General features: G+C 39.3%; 1 protein-coding gene across 1 annotated transcript in view; it reads right to left on the bottom strand.

Moving 5' to 3' along the window:
* LOC109194390 (nuclear factor 7, brain-like) overlaps window positions 1-22,046 on the bottom strand; it is a 78,470-nt gene that overhangs the window by 15,850 nt on the left and 40,574 nt on the right. The window lies entirely within an intron of this gene.

Raw genomic sequence — 22,046 nt, 5'->3', positions numbered from 1 at the left:
ACTGGCTTTACGTTTAGTCTTGTGTTGACTCCAATAACGGATGGTCAGACAGGGCTGGTTGAAACAGAGGTGCGTGTTTGCTGTGAAATAGGGGCCACTGACCATGACTCAAAACACAAAGGCTGTTAGATTAAAAATTACTGTGAGTAACGGTTTGACTTTTGACTAGGGAAATAATATGCTTACTTTTGGGTCTATGAAGATATTTGACCTTCAGTGATGTTATGAGAGGTTTCAGTTTTCTTTTTCTTTTTTCTTTTGACTTGCTCTTTCTGATCATGGAAGGCATGTCCAAAATACTCGTATGAAAGCGTATTTTGTGTGATTTTAACTGTGTGAATGCTGTCAGTATTTGATTTGAGTGACTGGGTGATTTGTCTGAGTAAGTGAAAAGGGGAAGTTTGAGAGAGAGAAAGGCAGTGCGTGTGAGACGATTTATGGCGTCTGAAAGAGGTTAGAGCATTTAAAAGGTGTGTATGGAATAAAGGAGTGTGAAATATATTTCTTGTGTGATGAAAAGTAGGATGTGCTAAAGTTTGAAAGTGCTTTTAATTCAAGAAAACAAAAAACAAAGGAGTTAGATTAGTTTGAGGAACAGGAAATATGGCTCTGTGTACCGAGGCTGCTGCAACAGGAAGTATGTGTGTGTGTGGGACAGGAAATGCATGCCCATAAAAAGGGAAGCTCACGGTGACAAGTGTGCACCCAGAGTAGAGAGAGATTTAACTCTGGGCAGATGAAGCAAAAGGGAGGTTTTAAGACAAAAATGAATATATTACTAATTGTATGCTTTAGTGTGTCAATACAGGTGGACTCTCTCAACATTGCAACCTTGAGTTCAGCAGCAGAAAAGTAGATTAAAAGAATTGGGAGAATAAGCCAGTTTTTGGCTCGAAATTGTGCGGCTGGATCTCTCACTTTGTCCCTGAAGCGGAGAAGAAGTTCAAAGGACAGTCAATCGCCTGATGAAGACCGATAGAACATCGTGGACTTGAATACAGCAGGCAAATGACAGTGCCACTGATCCATTAACACTGATGACGACTGACGACCAGCAGCAGCATGTAAGAGTAATGTAACATGTACTGTGAAAATACAGGCTGGGCAGTTGAACAGTGGGATAAAGAATTGTGGAAGAGCACTGGACATTGAGTGATATTTTGCCATGCTGGGACTTAATCTGAAAGAAAGACTGTAAAGAAACAGAGAAGAAGACAACAGCTGAGTTGAGACTGTGTTTGCGGGAGCTTTGAAGCCCGAACAGGACATTGTGCAGAGAGGACCAGTGAGAGATGAAGCTGGACGAGTTTGACTGCGAGAATATAGGATATAATTGGATTGAAAATTGAAACCTGAACTCATGAATTGTTTAGGGATGTCCATCATAGCATAACAAAGAGGTAAACATTAGAAAAGGTAAGAATAATGAAAGAAATAATTGTTATTACCTTAATGAATAGAAAACACACATACAAATTGTTACATGTGAGATTATTTTTGAAATGAATCAGAAGTGAGATAGTTTGAATCTAGAGCTCAGTGAAAAATGCATAAATTAAATATGAATACATGAAAATGCAATGAATACATAAGGATGCAATGAAGAAGCAGCTTACATTCAATTAACATAAAACGCAAGGAAGAACACGCTTACATACATGGCATAATTGGTATTTCTGACCAGAGATAGAGAAATGGGTCATTTAAGCATTTGTGATAATAATGAAAATGTCTTAGTTTTGTTATTTTTAGGGGCAAGCAGACCTGGACCAATTCTCCAGATCCAGGAGTCGGATGAAACTACAGGTTAACATGAATGGATATGTTAAGGCAAGTTTCTGGTTGAATTGTTTACAGTGTCCAGGAACCTGACAGCAAGCCCTAACTGGTGGTGGAAGACCAGCAGGGCTGTGATTTAAGGTGGGGAAGTAAAATTTGGGTTAGTGATTGGGGGACGGAGAAAACTGACTCTTTAACTGGAGAATGGGAAAGTGTCTGTGAGACTGTGAAGCCATATATGCAAAATAGCACACACAAACATACGCAATGAAGATCGGCTTGCTACTTGTATGAGTGATAGAATGGTGTGAATGTTGAATAAACTGATTAAACTAGTTTAAAAGGGTGACTTAGGAGTGCTTTTGCACTGAGTGATCAAAACAAGTGATTAGTATAGAAAGAAAATGAAAATAATTGAATAGTGGCATGAGGTTTAAAAAAGTATTTCTTTTGCCAAGTTAAATTGTTGAGATATGGCTGAGTATGGAAAAAGTTTGAGAGCTTGTGTGAATGTGGACAGAGGAGCTTGCTGTGTGTGTGTGATTGAGGCCTTAAAGGAGGGGTAGATTGTTCAGAGGTGCAAATTTGATTAGGAGGTTTATAAATTAGTGTTGACACATTGTTGTAAGATCTTAGGCTGAATCTGAGTATGGTAAAGTGCCTAAAGGGGGATATTGTTGTGTACGAAACGGTGCAGCTTTTGGCGAGGTTTTCAGTGTGTCGAACGGGTGAAATTTCAGATTGTTGAAGATTTTTGAGGTTGTTGTTTTATTTTTAATAGAGGGAGTTTTGATAAACATGGACATGTCTAAAAGGGCCCATAGTTTCTATAACAGTGCACTTAGAAAAAACCTGTCAGGTGATTTTGTTTTGTGTTTTGATGAGCTAATAATCAGCTCTCTTTTTCTCATTTTTGTTCTAAGCAGGCTTGCAAAAGAGTGGATAACAGCGCTGAAAATTCTCGGTGACCTTCTCCAGATTACAATAGGCAGAGGAGAAGGCTAACTCTCTGTCTAAAAGGATTGCCGCGAGCCAATCCAGTCCAAAAGCAGAAAGAACTATTTTCTTAAAAACAAAGTAAAACAAATAAATGAGTTGATGTTGCTGAGAGTGAAGACTGAATATTTGCGAGATAGTCTCCACTGTCAGCAATACCTGATGGTAATGCGTGTGAGTGAATGTGTGTAAATGGATGGTGACTGGACGGACCAGGCAGACCATAGGTTGGACCGACTGGACACTGACAAAAGACTGGACTAAGGTTGGACACATGACTGATAATTGTTCTGTTTTAACTTTTCTGTTATAACACAGGTTGGATCATAAGTGGAAAACTGAGTATAAAAGGTGATGTTCTGGTTAACACACAGGTTTTGTTTCCAGGTCAAGGATGCAGGCTGTGGATGGAGCCAAGAAAGGATTTGACATGATGATTAATTTGATTTCATTCCTTAAATACAGGTTTGAAGTTATGGAGCATTTATACATAATATGATAGGACTAAACTTTTCTTTTAATTCCCTAACCTGAGTGAAGGATTTTGAGTTTGTAACACATGAGATGTGTCAAAAAAAGGGGGGTGTTAATATATGCGATTAGCTACATGAAAGGTGCTGTCACACAGCTTAAGTTATTTGGTTGATTTATTTTATGACAAAATAATAACAAATGAAGAACAATACAGAATCCAAATCTGAACCAAAGAACAAAATAGTGAAATGTGGATTATTGGGTTCTTCTCTGTATATATGAAGCATTTGTAATGTGTATCTGCTAATGAAGGCTTGTAGAGGCCAGTTTATACTCACAAACGAGTGCTCAGCCAGACTGAATAACAGGAAGCTTTAGTGCACAAGGCATATTAATAAATATAGACACAAAAAGAGGAACTCCCCATATAAACAACGTTCAAAAATGTGTGAAGTATAAAGTACCGAAATAACACTATATAAGTCACAGTTGATGATTCTAATGTTAGAGAGCTCTTGCAATTGGCGTCTGAGCTGTGCAGAGGTCTCTCTTAAGACAGGTACTTATGTAGGTTAGCATGAGGTTGAGTTAATTTTATACACAATGCATAACTGTGCTTGTTTAGAGTTGATGTTCCGTCCAAACAGGTTTTAAGCTTCACTGGTGAGAGTGTCTAGGTGATACATGTTGAGGGATGATGAGAACATAGCAGGTGAATTGCACGCACGCTTACAAACACACATGATTAATATATAGGCCAGGCCAGAGGCCTGGACTTGATGTAGCTTTCAACTTTACAGCTCCTAACTTGTAGGAATGGCGTGGAGTGTAATGAATGAATGCAAAACATGCTTACAGACACAATCATGACAGGGGTTTATTTTACAGGGTAAAGGTGGACCACAGGTTGCTTTGTTTCTGCTTAGCAACTCCTGAGGTAAAAGGTGTTAAAGATAAATATGCAATAAGTGAACAGGAAATGTGTGAAGGTGAGCCGGGTGAAACAAAATGTTGTAGATAATGGAAACTTGTCTAACGGGCATTAACAGTAACTTTTGCATGTTATGTATATGCTTGAGGCCAAAAGAGGCGTAAAACCAGATAGAAAACTTTGAAGTGTGCTTTTTAGCGGAGATTTAGGCTGACATGGGGATGGTGTGCATTTTACTTGGGTTGTGTTTAATAAAACTAAAAGCGTTGCACACACACATAAAGAGTATTGAGATTGAAGAAAGTTAATATAATGGATAGAGCCCAGAACATGATAATATATAAGTGAAATCAAATGCAATGTGTGATTTCACTTTTATTGGGAAAATAATTAGCCAAGAAATGTGTATTGAACTCTCCACATACATTGACACTGCGCAACTATGAGTGGGCAATGTAATGAAGCAACTGTTACATATTTGCATTAAACTAGCCAACATAGACTCACCACAAAATGATGTAGGATGTTGCCCTGCAGCGGGGGCAGAAAATAATTTGCAAATCAGGGATGTTATGTTGATTATAATATGCTTACTTATGTAGACACACACACAGAAGGGAAGAATTTCAAAACAAAACAAAAAACAACTTCCCTTATCCTGTCAAGCACAGGAGCAAAATAAAAATCTCTTTGGGCTCTGGTAAAATTTCTTTAGTAAAAGTGTAAAAGGCCAAACCTAGGAAGTTCGGCAAACAGGAAAGTTCCTTGAGTATCAGGAGTTAATAGTCAGGAAACATTTCTCACATTAACGCCTTATATCTGAAAAATGATTGACTGATAGATGTAGATTGACATACAAGTGCACATACATCCAGATGTGCATTTAGACATTAAAAGTGTAGAGACATGTACACACAGATTGGCAAACCGGTACAGAGTCTAGCTGAAGGGCTTAACAAAGCAGACGTGGCAGTAGGGTTTGTGATTTTGCCTGATATGATATTGTGAACCAACTTTGAATAATGACAGGAACCTGAGATGAACACAGTAAGTTAGTAAGGTATAGCAGAGAAAGGTTGTTTGTTTTCTATCCCTTACAGGAGAAGATTTCCACTAGAGAGGGACCCAGAAAAGGAGCAGAGACCACTTAAGCATGAAGTGTTTTCAAGTGGGAGCTGGTGTTTTATTGCTGGACCACCTAGATGACGTGAGGTTATTGTCTGATTTGCTGAGTCAGGGGGCGGCTAGAGAGGGTCAGAGCGAAGGTAGTGGACCTGGGAATGGTGTAGTGACGTCTTTGGAAGACGTCAAAAGGGGGAATTGTAGAATAATAGGGATTTTTTTATATAACCATCATCTTTGTCATTGCATTAATTATCATTTCATCCAAGCATTTATTGAAGTTGCTGGCAATATGTTATAATTTATATTATAGGGGTTATCCTAATCAAATATTAACATGTTTATTACAGGTGCAGTTATAACTACTTTAAAATGATTGAGTTAAATATATATGTATCATAACTCATATGCTGAGTATATTGTTACAGTAAAATAGTAGCTGAGCAAAGGCCTGAATGTATTCAGCTTCTTGTGGCATTTGAGTTTGCTTAGTTACAGGTGACGGAAGGATGTCCAGTCCATGGTGACCTCAAAGGCCTTAGGTCATCACCATATTCGGAAGAGTATGCCACAAGGAGGAACCTCTATGTTGCATTTAATTCTTAAAATACATGAATGTTCTGTACATGCAAATTATGTGCTTGTAAACGCAAGAAGGGGCGTTACAATACCCTGATGTTATAAAAGCAATCTAGAGTGTATTTTGGGTAGAGATGTACAACTGTTTTGCAGTTTGCACCTCTCCACGCTGCGTGCATTCATTAAAATCAATTGTTTGATTGACCTTTTCTGGACCATCATTGTTTTGCTCTCATCCTCAATTTCGAACCCGTAACAGTGGAGAAAAGGCTTCCTCTGCATCACTCTCACACACAGCATCTCCTTGTGTAAAGTATGCCGAATGGTTGCACGATGCACAGTGACTCCATCTGCTGCAAAATGATGTTGTAGGTCTTTGGTGCTGGTCTGTGGGTTGATTCTGACTGTTCTCACCATTCGTCGCTTCTGTCTATGCGGGATTTTTCTTGGTCTGCCACTTTGAGCCTTAACTTGAGCTTGGAAGCCTGTGGTCTTCCATTTTCTCAATATGTTCCTAACTGTGGAAACAGACAGCTTAAATCTCTGAGACAGCTTTCTGTATCCTTCCCCTAAACCATGATGGTGAACAATCTTTGTCTTCAGGTCATTTGAGAGTTGTTTTGAGACCCCCATGTTGCTACTCTTCAGAGAAAATTAAAAGAGGAGGGAAACTTACAATTGACCCCCTTAAATACTCTTTCTCATTATTGGATTCACGTGTGTATGTAGGTCAGGTGTCACTGAGCTTACCAAGCCAATTTGAGTTCAAATAATTAGTTCTAAAGGTTTTGGAATCAATAAAATGACAACAGTGCCCAAATTTATGCACCTGCCTGATTTTGTTTAAACAATTATTGCACACCTTCTGTAAATCCAATAAACCTCATTTCACTTCTCAAATATCACTGTGTGTCTCCTGTATGATATATTTAACTGACATTTTTTATTGTAACAACCAACGATTTATACAGGAAAATAATGACTATTAACAAGGTTGCCCAATCTTTTGCATCCCACTGTAGATCTTGATGGTTTTTGTAACTGCACTTTCGGACAACTGCTGTGTCAGCTTTGTAGCAACCTGACTTCTGCACAACACAACAGACAGTCCCAGCCCCATTAAGAAGGCAAGAAACTCCACAAATGAAACCTGACAAGGTACACCTGTGAAAGGGAAAACCATTTCAGGTGACTACATCATGAAGCTCATTGAGAGAAAGCCAAGGGTTTGCAGCGCTGTCCTTAGTAGTCTGTGGAGACTCTGTGTGCCTCCCAGAGCACTCTGGCATGCACACACAACTTAAGGTCAGGAGAGACGTTATATCTGATCTTACTGATTTATGGTATAAGAGGACACCTACTGTGTACCTGGTTAAGTATAAGAGCCTTTTGTTTAGATTGACCACTAGACTCCTGGCACCAGCTTTGGGGAGTCTTCACAGGCTCACATCTTGACACACAAGGTACTCTTTGTGTGTCTGTATACGTCATATGTTAATGAACCTATGTATATTCATGTAACCTCAATAAAAGAGCAGTGTTGCGAGGAAGCAGACGACTGGGGTCAAGCGAAGGAACGGCGTTTGTCCAGTTGGTCTCCCTCATATACGAGAATCATAAAGAGCTCTGCTTGGTGTTTAATGCTTTTTGCTGTGTAAATGAATTGTCTTGAACGTTCCAGCGAATAGGTTTAAGCTACAAACCTATCAGTTGGTTTGGAAACATATCCAGTGATGCTTCATCTCCTGCTTTGCATTTGTGTGGGCGCCCCGTCAAAAACCTGTGTATTATGCTAGCAGTGTCCCAGCGTTCTTTTTCCCCCCCTTTTCATACCCCCCACCCCTCGGGGGCAGGCTCCACACTTTGGGAAGCTCTGATCTAAACTAAGTGCTGGTTGACTATTTTCATCCTCTCTCTCGGTTGCTCTGGTTCAAACTGGAAATGTTGAACAGAAGCCATTTGCAGTGCGCCGCTAACTGAACTCGATGCGGTGCAACCGTATGACGTCACTACCCAGAGTGCATTGAGATGCAAATAACAATGGCGGCCTACTGGTAAATCGGTTTTATATAAAATGTGCTTAAAAGGAAAACATTTGTGGTATTAAAATACGCCAAATGTGTTATTGAAAGTACAGTACATATTTTAGATAAACATGTCTTAATAGCCGGGGTTCCCTTTTAAACCTACACCATCCTTCCAATTCTAATATTTCCGCTAAGTACTCTTTAAAATACCAAACAACCTAAGTAATAGGGTTGCCAACTCCCAGCCAAAAGGGAAAAAAAAGAAAGAAAAAAAAAGAAAAAAAAAGGGGAACCACCCTCCACCTCATGATGCTTAAACGACGTAATTGACTTTAATTTAATGCACGTGTAAAACAAGTGCACAGAAATCCAAATGTTTTTCCACAATAATTAAATATGTCTGTGAAGGTTCTCAGTCATCCAGGTCATCTAGTCAAAGGACCTTGCAAAGAAAAGCGTCTGGACTTCTTTAGGTTGCTTGAAGACGTTTCACCTCTCATCCGAGAAGCTTCTTCAGTTCTAAGGTCAAATGGCCGAGAGTCCCAGATTTAAACCCAGTGTGAGTATCCCCCTAAAAAGGACCCCCTGGTGATCCTCTACCTAATCACATGAGTCAAGGTGTGAAAACGGGTTTCCGGTGAGCTCATTGTGAAACCTGGCCCCACCCTATCATGTGATTTCCTGAGGTCAGATGGCCCAGGATGTGAGTGGGCGTTAAGGCGTCTGGGAAGGGAACTCAAAACTGGATTATAGATGGCAGACAGTTGGTGTCATAAACCCCCGCCTCTGTTCAAAGATGGTTGCTTACAGTGGACGTAAATGGCTTCTTTCACTCCTCTTTCAAACCATCTGTCCTCTCTGTCCAAAATGTGAACATTGGCATCCTTGAAAGAGTGACCTTTGACCTTTAGATGCAGATGGACTGCTGAGTCTTGTCGTGTTGAGGTGGCTCCTCTATGTTGTGCCATGTGCTTGTGAAGTGGCTGTTTGGTCTCTCCGATGTAGAGGTCTGGGCATTCCTCGCTGCACTGTACAGCATACACCACGTTGTTAAGTCTGTGTTTAGGAGTTTTGTCTTTCGGGTGAACCAGTTTGTGTCTGAGTGTGTTGCTGGGTCTGAAGTACACTGGGATGTCGTGCTTGGAGAAAACTCTCCTGAGTTTCTCTGATACACCGGCTACATAGGGGATGACAACGTTGTTGCATCTGTCTTTCTTATCCTCCCTCACTGGTGTCTGATCTTCTTTTCTGTGCATCTTTGCTGACTTAATAAACGCCCAATTAGGATAACCGCATGTTTTGAGTGCTTCCTTTATGTGTGTGTTCCTTCTTTTTCCCTTCAGGCTTAGAGGGAACATGTTCTGCCCGGTGGTGTAGGGTCCTAATTACTCCAAGTTTGTGTTCCAGAGGGTGATGGGAGTCAAAGAGGAGGTACTGGTCCGTGTGTGTGGGCTTCCGGTAAACTTTGATGTTGAGGTTGCCATTCTCTTCAATGTGCACAGCGCAGTCCAGGAAAGGCAAACAGTTGTCCTTAGTGTCTTCCCTGGTGAACTTGATGTTCTTATCCACGGCGTTAATGTGCGCAGAGAAGGATTCCACTTCTTGTGTTTTGATTTTGACCCAAGTGTCTTCTACATATTTGTAACAGTGGCTGGGTACTCTCCCCTTAAAAGAGCATAAGGCTCTTGGCTCTTTTATTCTGGGACTCTCCACCATTTTACCTTAGAACTGAAGAAGCTTCTTGGATGAGAGGTGAAATGTCTTCAAGCAACCTAAAGAAGTCCAGACGCTTTTGTTTCCAAGCACCTTTTCCAAATGTTTCCTCTAGCCGTTTCTTTTAAGCACTTGTTTTGCAGCTGTTTGTTGTCCTGGTCTCACTTTTTTTTGACATGTTGCTGCCATCAAAATTAAAATAGACTTTTGTTTCCTTAAAAGCTTGAAATTTATTTAATGTAAATATTAAAAAATGTTTTCTAGGTTCCATTCTGAATAAAAGGACTTCTCTGACTTCTAAAACTTGAAAATCATTACATGTAAACATTACTGTGTTTACATTTTAAAAAGCATATTTCCTGAATAATTTTAATTTTCTTTTGTAACTTTATAAAGTGGTCCTGAGCAATAGTTCTTAACCCTTTAAGACCTGCCATAGAACCAAGTCCATCAGAAAATCCGGTTCCGTCACTTCCGGTTTCGGGCAGGTAATGGCGGACATGCGATAGTTGGCGCTGACGTCTATTCCAACGTAGGAAGTGTTATGAACAGCTGATCGGATCGGCAAAGCATGTTTCTGAAATATTACGTTGTTGTTGCTGCAAGTGCTTTTTATACAATTTTGTAAAGCTATATGTGGAAACCGTGACAAGCTGATGGCATAAGATGCAAGTGCAACTCCTCCAATTTCATATGCAAAATACTTTTTAAAAATTTATTTATTCATTTTTTTTAATTGTACAAATTAACAAATACAGCGCATATCTTTCAAATCAAAAAGATATGTACAAGTATAGGTGGTTAAGAACAAAGCAGCCATCGAACAAAGAACAAAAGAAAATAACATTATAGGTCAGAAATAACATAAAGCAGCATACAAGTACATTTCATGACCTTCCATATAAAGTAAGAGAAAAAAAATTAAAAAACAAAAAACAAAGAAAACAAAACAAAAACAAAAGTACTCACACACAGTCTAGCTACATCAGTTGAAAAGCAGCATCAAAAATTCAAGTAAGGTTTGAGCTTTATTTAAGTTACACTTGTCTAATGAAGCCTTCAATAGAAGGACTTAATTTTTAAAGCCAGCAAAAATGGGAGTAATTTTCAAGAAGCGACATTTATGAATGAAACATTTTGCAACTATAAATAAGTTGTTAATCCCAAATTCTATTTTCTTATTTTCTGTAGGCCAAATCTAATTACTTGAAAGGTTAGAGAAGGGCAGTCAATATTTTTAAAGGTTAACCAGTACTGAAAATCATCCCAAAAAGTTCTGGAACTTTCACATGAATAAAAAAGGTGCTCTGTAGTCTCAATCAGTAGCGGTTTTAGATACGGGCGACACGGGCGGTTGCCCGGGGCGGCATCGTGGTGGGGGGCGGCATCACGGGCATCGGCAAAAAAGAAAAAAAAATTGCTCATACTCATGCTGCCCCGACACCAGCCAGCGCATATGGGAATGGCATAGGCACCGATCGGTTTCTATCGCCCATTTGCTGGGAGTAAGGGCGCCCTCGTTTGCAAGGTGCGCCTGCTGCTTGCGGCTCAGGGAGGAGAGGGGCGGCGGGGGACTGTGGCTGGCTGGAGCAGCATCTAATAACCAACTCGCAAAATAAAACTAAATAAAAACAAAACAACAAACACGAAAACAGCAGACATTATGATACAGACTTATAATTTGCACCGATGTTTTTTCGAAATTCTATACACGAAAAGTGAGCGCGAGAGCCCTCGGTGCGCCTGCTCGCTGCTGAAGTCAAAGTAAACTTTATTGTCATCTCCGCTACATACAGTCCAGGATATAGAGAGACGAGACGACGAGGCTCCAGTTACAGCAGTGCAAGTAAACAAACAATAAATATAAGAAGAGTAAGAAAATAAATATAGGGGAGACCGGGGATAGATGTAACTTGGGTCAGTTGTAACACTTCCAATTTCTCCAATCAGGGCTAAGTTTCAAATGATGTGATTCATCCTGTACATGCCCAATTCAGTTCTGCTATCACATGTGAAAAATCAGCACATTTTGTTAAACACAGACAATTTAACAGGAAAAAAGTAATTTGTATGCCAAAAAGTAAGTTTTTCTACTTTATTTCAATTTCTAATAGCATTATCTGCTTTGCAGTTAAACTCATCAAACTTAAATTATGTTATTTGTATGTCTATGGGGATATATTCTGTGTAGGTCTTTAGTGCTAATGTTTTAGCCGTTGGCTGTAATGTTTGCTCATGGCTATAGGAGTCTGGGTCAGTTGTAACAGCAACAGTCTGGGTTAGTTGTAACAATAATGCAGATGGTACAACTTACCACACTATTACTTTAACTTATATTAAACAAGTTGGGGCAACGACATCAGCAGAGAGAGGTTCACTGGTCGCCTTTGTATATGCGGTTAACACTAGATTTACTATCCTGCGCAAATTTGCGTAACTTCCCTAAACCCAATACCCCCTAGAATTACTGGCTTTTTTATTTTCTGGTGCAAGTCCCGAGGTGTTAAGCACCCCTGCTGAGATTTTCACAGGTCGTCAGCTTGTTTCTCCTACAGCTTTTGTTGTGCAAACCACCCATTGTCCTTGAGGCCTGGCACATTTGCATTTGCTCACTCAGAGTTGCTCAGATCCAAGGCAGGCCAAACCTCTGTGTTACAACTTTCAGAAATGCCTGATAGAAATGCTTCAACTTACTCATGAGATTTTGACCACATTTTTTGCGGAAGTCACAACTATACTGAATGCACGACCGTTGTTGCCAGCTGCAAGAAATGCTTGGTAGGGAACAGCTGTTCCCTACCAAGGTTCGTTTCAAAGTTTGAAAGACTTTGAAATAAAACAGACTTGTGTACCCATATATTGTGAATGTCTGTCTTTTGTATGTAGGTTGTAACACAGAGGTTTGGCCTGCCTTGGATCTAAGTAAACAAATGCCAATGTTGCACACACACACACACACACACACACACACACACACACACACACACACAGCAAATCTGCATTTATTTGTCCCACAAGTGGAAAATCTGCATTGTCATTGCAAAAAAGTGGACAGAGCACAGTATAGAAAGTGCACTATACAAACAATCTGGAAACATAAATATGGACACGTGTATTCAAAAATATTGGTGTATGTATACACACACACACACACACACACACACACACACACACACACACGTAGATAGATAGATATGTGTGTGTGTGTGTGTGTGTGTGTATGTATGTATATACATACACACACACACACACACACACATATACATATATATATATATATATCGATATAGATATAGATATAGATATATATATATATATAGATATATATATATAGATATAGATATATATATATATATATATATATATATAGATATATATATATAGATATATATATAGATATATATATATCTATGATATAGATATATAGATATATGATATAGATATATATATATATGATATAGATGTGTCTGTGTGTATAACTAGACTTTATGCTTTAAGTTCATGAACTTATGGCATTCATTTCAATCCTGTTTGTAAGAGCAATCATGTGTCCTGTTGGTGCCATTGTGGATTGCTGGTCAGAAAGTTTTCTGGTGCCACTAATCAAAGAGACAATGCCCCGAGATAGATTCATTTCAATTATGCAACACCTTCGATTTGATGACAGGGACACGCGGGCAGAACGGGTGAAAACAGACAAATTTGCAGCGATCTCCGACATCTGGACACGCTTCAACGAGAACTGTGCTAAGAGTTTCACTCCAGGGGAACACATGACCATAGATGAACAGCTGTTCCCTACCAAGGTTCGTTGTCCATTCACCCAGTATATTGCAACCAAGCCAGACAAATTTGGGATCAAGTTCTGGATGGCCACGGATTTGGACACCAAATATGTCTGCAGTGCATCTCCTTACTTGGGAAAGGACCCCAGTCGTCAGAAGGGAGAGAGGCTGGCAGAGAACGTGGTCATGAAACTGATGGAGCCGTTTTTGGATGATGGAAGAAATGTCACAACGGACAATTTCTTTACTTCACTGTCACTGTCGCACAGACTGCTGCAGCGCAAAACAACATTACTGGGCATGGTGAATAAAGTCCGGCGTGAACTTCCTCAACTTGCAAAAGATACTGCAAAGCGAGAGGTATTCTCCACTTCAGTGCTTAGAAGTGGCAGTGTGTCCTTGACAATTTATGCACCTAAAAAAACCAAGACTGTGTGTGTTCTAAGTTCCATGCACCAAGACGTGACGATCGGTGACGGCAGAAAGAGGAAACCCAACACGATCACAGACTACAACCACATGAAGGTATGTGAATGTGTGTACAATTTTACACCAGTGCTACAATGTTTTCTGATGTGTGCTATACAGGCCTATAGAAAAAAACATATACTCATGACTCTCTCGCTCTGCTTTTACAGTGTGGTGTAGACGTGTTGGACCAAATGGCACGGATGTATTCTGTAAGATCAGCAACACGCAGGTGGCCAGTAGCGGTTTTCTACAATATGCTGGACCTGGCGGCAGTGAATGCCTACATTTTGTACAAGGCATGTACAGGGTGGACAGGCAAAAGAAGATTGTTTCTACGTCTTCTAGCTCAGCAACTTCGTTGCCGATTCATGCAGCACAAGGAAATCTTAGCACAGAGGCAGGTGCTGTGCCAGGGACTGTAAAGACAACACAGTGCCAGGTGCAAGAGAGCTGCAACAGGAATCGCAGCAGATTTACCTGTGCAACATGTAAGAAATTCACCTGTGCCAAATGCAGGGATGATGGACACTGGGTCTGCAAACCCTGTAAAGTTTGAAACACTTTGAAATAAAACAGACTTGTGTACCCATATATTGTGAATGTCTGTCTTTTGTATGTAGGTTGTAACACAGAGGTTTGGCCTGCCTTGGATCTGAGTAAACAAATGCCAATGTTGCGCACACACACACACACACACACACACACACACGCACAGCAAATCTGCATTTATTTGTCCCACAAGTGGAAAATCTGCATTGTCATTGCAAAAAAGTGGACAGAGCACGGTATAGAAAGTGCACTATACAAACATTTTATATATATATATATATATATATACATACATAGTTATACACACAGACACATCTATAACATATACACATACACACACATATATGTGTATGTATATATATATGTGTGTGTGTGTATATATGATATAGATGTGTCTGTGTGTATAACTAGACTTTATGCATATTATATAAGGTGTGGCTATATAAATATATAAATATATGTACAACTCTGTGTATATATGTTTATGGACAGGCATGCAGGCAGGTAAGGAAGGAAAGTAGCCTTGCAGGGAAGGAAAAACTTGAATCTCTCATGGTTAGGGGTTGGGGGAGGGTGTGTTTGCACAACAAAAGCAGGAGAACAATGGAGCTGACGACCTGTGAAAATCTCAGCGGGGTGCCAAGAGGTGTTAAGGTCGGGGGGAATTTACGCAAATCTGCGCAGGCCAGTAAATCTAGTAATAGGGACTTGCACCAGGGAAAAAAGGCTCAGTAATTCTAGTGTTAATGCCATTGGCAACACAATTCCTCCACTGTTTGTGTTCCCACACATACATTATGCAGACCACTGTGTCAGAGATGGACCAGTAGGAAGTATTGGTAGTGGAAATAAATCAGGATGGGTGCAAGAAACAGATTTTATCATCTTTCTGAAGCACTTTGCAAACCACACCAAGGTAAGCCATGATAAAAAGTAATGGAATTGCGATGCTGGTGCACAGCTACATTTTTTCAGCTTCATTGTTATGTTCAAAAGTTGGTGCAAGAGTTGTAGGTTATAATGCCCACTGAGCCAATGAGGCCAAACTCAAGGAAAACCAACCAAAATTAATGAAATATTCAGTTGCAGAAAATTCCATAATTTGTCTTTTTTGGGGGGTTGGAATATGTTCAAAAGCTAGATTTCTGCATTCTGTCACACACACACAGCTACATTAATGGCTCTAAGTGCATTCATGTGTTGAATAAAAAAGATTACATGTTAATGTTTTGTCAGTACCCTTATTTCATTGTGTTACATTTCACCCCAGGATATGTTACAACTAACCCAGACTATGGGGTTAATTGTAACATTTCCCTCTTTGTGTTTGAGACCATACCATGCAATGAGTAATTGTGCTGCAGAGAAAATAGCTGCACTATTTAATAGCAGAGACATGTAAATACTTTGCATTAAATTTTGAATCCACTATCTTAAAAGAGCTCCAATTTACAGACAGAAATGTCAAAAATGTTACAACTATCCCCGGTCTCCCCTACACTTTAGGACTCGGGGTAAAGGGATCAATAACAATTTAAAATTTATAATTTACAGTTTGATGATTTAAAATCTAACACACGAAAGGGGGGGGGGGGGGGCTGCTTCCAAATAGAGCACATTTCATTCATAATGTTGTAAATCCAAGCCTATTATGTATTCATGATTTGAATCCTGGGTTGTGCGAAATCCCAGTAATACACCTTAGACAAAGTGAATCTGTGAACTAAGGTGTAGGTCTATTAGGTTATGTTGTGGCGATCCTCGAGTTGGGGGATTTGTGTTCATACTGGAGTCCACAATTAAAACCAATGTAAGATGGACAAGATAATTTCAAAGCCATCAGGTGCTCAGTTTAGAAAAAATAGAAAAGAAGAGGAGGAGAAACGAGCCAAAGATACAGGTAAGCAGATGTGTCATTGGATAATGGCAGGTCATCCTGAAACAATCAGAATCAGAATACTTTATTAATCCCTAAGGAAATAATGTGGGTTACCGTTGCTCCAAGAAGAAATGGTAAAAATAGTAACAGTAACAGACTAAACTCCAAACAATACATTATGTTACAGATTTTAATATTAATTAGTCAGTGTCAATTGTTGATTTGTCCTGTTCTCATTGTATGACGAATTATGATGGCTGTTTGGTAGCCGTTTGCATACCATGCATACCCTCTCTTGTGTGTGTGTGTGTGTGTGTGTGTGTGTGTGTGCTTCTGGCGAAATTCAGTATGGTTCCGACAACAGTTTTATGTTAATGTATAATCCTTAATATGTTTATGTGTGTGTGTGTGTGGTGGGGGGGGGGGGGGGCCAGAGGGAGTGTTCGCCCGGGGCGCCAAACAGGCTAGGACCGCCACTGTTCTCAATATCAGTGTTGCAAAAAGTGCATGCGTTTGTATATATATTGAATTTCTTGTGAAGATAGTCCTTGGACGGGTATATGGCATTTAAGATTTTAAAGTGATTTTCTTTTGCTTTTGGTGGAATTGGAAAAGAAAGATACTTAGTCAAAAACCTTGAATTATAACCTTTAAACAAATATTTTCTATTTAATTGAGAAGGAAAAAGTTCTTTGGTTAGAATTGTCCTTAAAAATTTATTATTGCATGTCTTTCCTTTAAATCGACGATCATCAATAATTAAGGACGGTTCACGAATTATAGAGGAAGAATAGGTTAAACTGGCTTTAGCCATCTGAATCATTGCAGGGGGAATGGCTTTCACAACTTTAGTGAATTTACTTTGATTACATGATAAGCCATAATTATCTATGAATTTATCATATGATAATACATTGTCGTCATTGTCTAAAAGGTGTAAAACGGTCCAAATTCCATGATCCATCCAATGCTTATAAAAGATGGATTTTCTTTTTATCAATATACATCTGTTGTTCCAAATCGAATTTGTATGTGGAGAAAAATTATGCTTGTAAATCATTTTCCAGTACTGGAGAACCTGTTTATGAAAATTGGATAATTTAATTGGTAATTTGGAAATTTCAAAGTCACACTTTAAGAGAAATTCAATGCCATCAAGCTTCTCGAAAATTACTTTGGGGAAACAAAACCAAATACTGTTTGAGTTATTTATGAAAGACTGCAACCATTTGAGATTGATGGAACCATCCATTGCTTCAAAATCAATCGCATTCAAACCTCCTTTTTCAAATGACTTCACTACATCATTCTTCCTAATATGATGTTACTTGTTTCTCCAAATGTAATTAAAGTTAATTTGATTTATATTATTGATTAGTCTATTGGAAACATATAAGCATTGTGATGGATAAATCAGTCGAGACATACCTTCTGTTTTAGTAAGCAAGACGCGTCCAAAGATGGAGAGGTCTCTTTGTAACCAGCTGATTAAAATCTTTTTAGATTTCTGGGTAATTTGCTCCAAATTTAGATTTTCTCTATTATTAGTATTCTTTGAGATTATAATACCCAAATATTTAATTTCAGTTTTAATAGCTATGTTAAGAGAGATACTGGGTTTACAATCATGAATAGATAATAATTCACATTTTCTAGTATTCAGGTACAAACCAGAGGCCTTTGAAAATAGTGAAATTTCATTTAGGGCGAGAGAACCTGTGACATGTTCTTTAAAAATCGTGTAGTATCATCTGCTAATTGACTTATGATCAATGGGCAAAATACTATTGAGCTAGCTTATGTGGTTGCAGTTGTTTCACCTCAGCCGGTGATTGGACATCAGCCGCTGATAAAGTGTGCTCACCTAAAAATGCTCTGTAGGGAAACAATTTTTTAAATGTGTTATTAATTAATTTAATATGTCAATAATTAATTAATTAAATGTATCATAAATATATATTTAAATTCATTATTTCCCATTTTAATTAATTATTAATTAACTATTTAATGGTGTATTTAATTAGTTCATTTTGTCAGTCGTTCCATAGATGCCCAGTGTCCGACATTTTATACAAATTAGACTCTGAAATAAAATTTATCACCAAGGTAACAGCTTTCTGCTCCCAATTAACATCAGAGAAATCCCGGAGACGCTGACAAGCTTTCATGTTTTCATCAACAGTGAGGAACTTGAGCTCCAACAACAGAGTTGCACACATGTCCGTACCTGTGCCGTGTGAGCGTGTCGGGTCTCCGGCTGATATCCTCTAGTGATGGCCCGCTTGAAGCTGACGCTCCGGTGTGTCAAAAAAATCAACACACTGCTTCAGAAGCTTCATTTAGAACGTAACTGATTCAGTGGTTTATAAGGAAGTGAATCATTCGCGGGATTTGTGGAGTGTTTTGATGGTGAGAGAAAGCGAACCACTGATCATTCTATTCAGAGATATGGAACCAGTGAGGAAGAGGGGAGGTTCTGTCATGTGGGAGTATTTTGAGTTGATTTTGGTCACCTTTGGTTGGGTTTGCCAGCTTTATGTTCTTGTTTGGGTTTTTTTGTATTGTGCGTGTTTATTTTATCCGTGAAAATTCTTTTTCAACTATTCTTTTTAGCTGATAGTTTGTTGGCCGCAGCAAGACCATATACCTGCATCTCTACAGTTCCTGTGCAGTCCAGTCTCTTCTGTTCCATGTGAGAGGGTTTTCTTTAAGGCAGGAGAAATTATCTCCATGAAGAGAAAAAGACTCGGCCATTACACAGAGGAACACATTTTCTTCTTTAATAAAAGGGTTACCTTAAATGCATCATGTTTTTAATTTGCAAGTACATATGCATTATCCCTTTTCAGTTCACAGTCAATTCTACCCCCAGTTCAAAAATATATATAAGAATGGCTTGGAATGGCCGGCTATTATCGTGGCTTCTGTAAGAATTTTGGAGGAGGAGGAAAGGCAGGGTGTTGATCACCCAATTGGTTACTTTTCAAAAAATATTCAACTCCCACCAACAGAAATGCAGTACCATTGAAAAAGCTCTTTCTCTGTTGCTTGCTCTACAGCATTTCGAGGTCTAGTTCATCACCCGTCATTGTTTACACCGATCACAACCCCCTCATGTTTTTGACTAGGATGCAAAATTCTAACCAAAGGCTCATTAGATGGTCCCTCTTAGTGCAGGATTTCAATCTGGAGATCCATCACAAAAAAGGGACCGAGAATGTAATGGCAGATGAGCTGTCGCGTGGTTTTCTGAACTCCTAAGTGCCAAACATCTATAGGGGAGATGTTTGGTCTTGGGAAGGGGGGTGTTGTGGCCCTGGCCATGATCTGTTTTGGTGGCTGTTTTCTTTGTCTGTGTCTTTAAGTCTTTGCAGGTCCCTGATGGGATGAGCTGATGGCTGCTGATTGGTCCCCTGATCACGTGGTCGCTTTCAAAATCCCTCACCAGCAGTTGTCCCGGGGCAGCCACTGACAGCAGCAGCAGACCTGACCCTGGCCTCCAAAACCTGTGACATTTGTGCCTGTGACTTTTGCAACTTTCTGAATTCTGTATATAGTGTGTACATTAGTTTTCATTGTAAATAGCACTGGAACAGAAGGGGCAAGCTGCCTTATTGTTTTCCCTTGCACTGTTTTCTCCTGTCTATCTCAGTTAGGGAGTTAGGTGTAGCGCTTGTCTTTTGTTTGGTTTTTGATTTCACATAGTGTTTTAGATAGCACCTCCTCCTGACTTAGCTTGTTTTGTTTGTTATTTTGGCCTTTGTTCACCCCGGAGCTTCATTTTGCAGTGTAGAAAAATAAACCACCGTTCACTAAGAAATTGGTTTTCCCTCTGTGTATGGTTTTGGGGACCAGGGCGGGGCAATCTTTTCAAACTTATGTTGCGTTCCTGTACCCCTAGACTGGGGCGTAACAACCACACCATGGTGCATGTTTAAACAAGGGAAGTTTATTGATCAAAATTATTTATTAAACAAATAAACAACAATTTTTTCACCACAAAAAAAACATGTTCACAACGGTGGCCCAATATCAGACAAAATTCCACTCTGTAGAATGGGCAATCTTAAGGATGCAGTTCGTTTTATTTTGTAGATTCAAGCGGCTCTTCATATTTTTGGCCACCAGATGTCCCCAGAGAGGACTGGGCTGCAAAGCTTCGAGTAATGAATCATTTTTTAATACAAGCTTCAATGCTTCAGAAAGCTTAATTTGGCCATCACTAATATCCAGCAGTCTGCGCTGATGCTGGATCTCCTCCTCATAGTAGACGACGGTTTTCTGAACCTCGCAGAAGATTTGTTGAGAAACAGCAGTCAGCCTCTCCTCTATGAACTCTCTCAGAGACTCAAGTGAACACATGGCTGCTTCAGCTGCGGTGAATTGATAGAAGCGACAGCGACGCTGTGTTATTGGTGTTTGATCGACAGGACCAGGATTGATACTTTACTTTGTGTCTCTGAGCTCAGCCTGCTTCATCAGACGGCAACCATGTCTGCACACGCGCCACTCTTCTCCCATCCTCCCTGCTCTGCTGTGGTTTGCTTTCCGTGATAACATAATGCGCTACAACCCTTGATTCATATCTTACGGAGCCCCACAAGGGACATTAGAGCAAAACAAATGAAGGTGTGCTTTTGTGAGATTCTGCAAGCGTTTTAAAATTAATTTCCAAGCACTTCTGTGTCAGTTTAAGGCAACAACAACCAGCTGCTGTATTCTGGCAAGCTGCACTGATGGATGTGTGCTAATAGCAGGGAAGCAGTTATTGTCAGGATCTCACAAAAGTACATCATTTGTTTTTCTTCATGTGCCCTGCAGATCGTGACACACAGATTGGCTTTGGTTAAAAAAATAAAAAACCCTCGGACATATAAACATGAATCTGTCATCAACCAGAGGTTAAACTTCCTCTTTACTTTTTAACAGCTGGTTTAAAAAGTTTGGCATTTTTACATTAAAAAAATGCCACTGGCTCCAGTGTGTTTGGCAGGGATGTTGTTATGTTCCTTCATAGAGAACAGAACTGGTTCCTTTCTAAACCTGAACCCTGGTGTTAGGTTAATTGGTCATTCTAAATTGCCCATAGGTGTGAATGGTTGTTTGTCTCTATGTATTAAACCTGTAATAGACTGGCAACCATCTTGCACCATGGCAGCAAGGATACGCTTCAGCGCTTCATGGATCAGTATCAATGTGACCTGATTTATCACTCAGTGAAAAACCCCATAAAGGACTCATTCATTTGTTATTGAAAAATAAGCTCAAATCACCTACACCACACATTAAGTTCAAAAGAATAATATAAAATTATTTTCATGAGTTCATTCCAGCTAAGCTAATGAAACAAACAAAGATGTCAATATTGGCAAAATGTAAATTTGTTAAAGTCAATTATATTATTAAATAAGAAATTAATCTATACTACTCAATTTTACTACTTTAATATATCTCTCTCGTTCTGCATTACTTTTTGTACTTCCTATATGGATGCATTGTTTTCAAACAAATAGCTGTTTATTATTTCTAACACACAATAACCTGAATGAACCACACACCACATAAAAACCCTTTAAAATATAACATCAAGAAAGCTGAAAGCAACAATAACAAAAGTAGACAAATATGTCAACACAGGAGAAAATACTATGGCAACACCAGCACAAACTTTACCCATCACTTGCTCTACTTCCTACAGTAAGCTCCTTATGACTTTTTCTGCTTCTCCAAAGTAACAGTGA

Source organism: Oreochromis niloticus, linkage group LG3 (genome assembly GCF_001858045.2).
Source record: "Oreochromis niloticus isolate F11D_XX linkage group LG3, O_niloticus_UMD_NMBU, whole genome shotgun sequence".
Classification (NCBI taxonomy): Eukaryota; Metazoa; Chordata; class Actinopteri; order Cichliformes; family Cichlidae; genus Oreochromis; species Oreochromis niloticus.
This window is presented reverse-complemented; position numbering and strand designations above follow the sequence as displayed.